Genomic DNA, 1696 nt, shown 5'->3' with positions numbered 1-1696 from the left:
CTCAGCAATTCAATCGAACACGATGCTCCAATTCGAAAAGGCGGTGTTTTATATAGTGGTATATCGGACCTGGTTGGGAACCGCTCAAGCCAGCTGCGTCTCTTCAGGGAGGTTCCAGACCCGAAGCCCCGCCCACGTTTTCAGCAAACTGGAAAGGGCGGTGCTTAAACTACTTGGTCAGAACCGGCGCCTAATGAAAATCCCTCAGCCTAATTTCTACTTTGTGTTGCGCTCGCCCGCCCCTGAAAGACCTTGCTTTTGGTTTGGTCAGGGCTTGCTGTCCGTTTTGTTTTGTTTTGTTTTGTTTTCTGCCATCTCTTAGCGACTTGTGGCTGCTGGAATGAATGGCGCATCTCAAGAGCGATGATTGTAGGCATTTGGGAGCTTTTGTGAAACCTCGTGGCTGGCCGCCTGATTATAGATAGCTTCCAGGTGGGGTTTTTTGTCGTTCTCAGCGTCGGTGCTCTCCCCTTTTCTTTACTCATCCTATCACCTTACTTTCCCTTCCCTCACTGGCTGCCACATTTTGGGGGGTAGTACTGGCTTTTTCAAATTTTCTTCATCTCACTTAGAAACACTTCAGGAAGCTGTTTGAGGAAGGTAATCTTTTACCTGTAGTTTCCTTTGGTGAGTCCATGAACAAGTAAAAATGCCTCTCAGGGATTACTGCCCTGCCCCCTCCCCCCCTCGCTTCTCTCCTTTGTTGAACTGAGAAATCAAGTACACCCAAAAACTCCATGCCTTTAATTTACAAATACAGTTGCCTTGCCAATGCTTTTTTGCCCTGGAAATATTTATATTCACATCTATGTGTCCCAAAGGTGTGATTCTCTTTGCTAAAATAATTTGTTAAGTCTCTTCTCCCACCTTCATGGAGGAAACAAACTGCAGATTTCTCAGCTTAAAAAGTTTGAGTCTTTTAATAACCTATAATGGAAAAGAATCTGAAAAAGATAGATATCTGTATGTACATAGATATATAGGTATATTTGAATCACCTTGTACACCTGAAACTTACATAAAATTGTAAATCAAATATAAGTCAATTAAAAAATTGAGTTTGAGAATGTTATTTAAATTAAGTACTGTTCAAATGCTTCCTTTTTGTCTTTCTCAGCAAATAATAATGATATTGCCTGATAAATTCTTGCTGAATAATTGGGATAAATATTTAGGAGTTGTTTGTTTGTTTCTCACATTAGGAGAGCTATTCTTTTCTGAGAGAAATGTTGGCAATGCTTTACAGTCCATAGAATTCCTTTCCCCTTCAATCAGATGAATAAATGAGGTAGGTATACTTGCCTTTCCAATGTTCTGAGGGTTGCTACTGATTCACACTTGTCTGGTTGACAGTTCTTAATGTTCTTAGTTCCAAGTGTTGGGCTCAATCCTTTTCATTATTACTGTATTTTCAATTTGATGTGCCACACGTTTATTTTCTTGACACTTGATTTTGTTTTCTCTGTTTTGGTTAAACCTTTGGAATTAGCTGGTAGATTGTGTTTATATCTCTTGCTTTTCTTTTTTGTTTTTAATTTTTTTCTCTTTTATTGTTCTTTAATTGTTCTTCGTTCAAAATTAGTTTACTGACTAGTAACTAGTACCTTTCCTAATTCTCATTTCTCCTGTCCCAAAACACACATACACACTAATCCAAAACACCACTAGCCATTTGGAGTCTTTTCAACTCCATGAA

This window comes from Phocoena sinus, chromosome 11 (genome assembly GCF_008692025.1).
Source record: "Phocoena sinus isolate mPhoSin1 chromosome 11, mPhoSin1.pri, whole genome shotgun sequence".
Lineage (NCBI taxonomy): Eukaryota > Metazoa > Chordata > Mammalia > Artiodactyla > Phocoenidae > Phocoena > Phocoena sinus.
Note: the sequence above shows the minus strand (reverse complement) of the source record.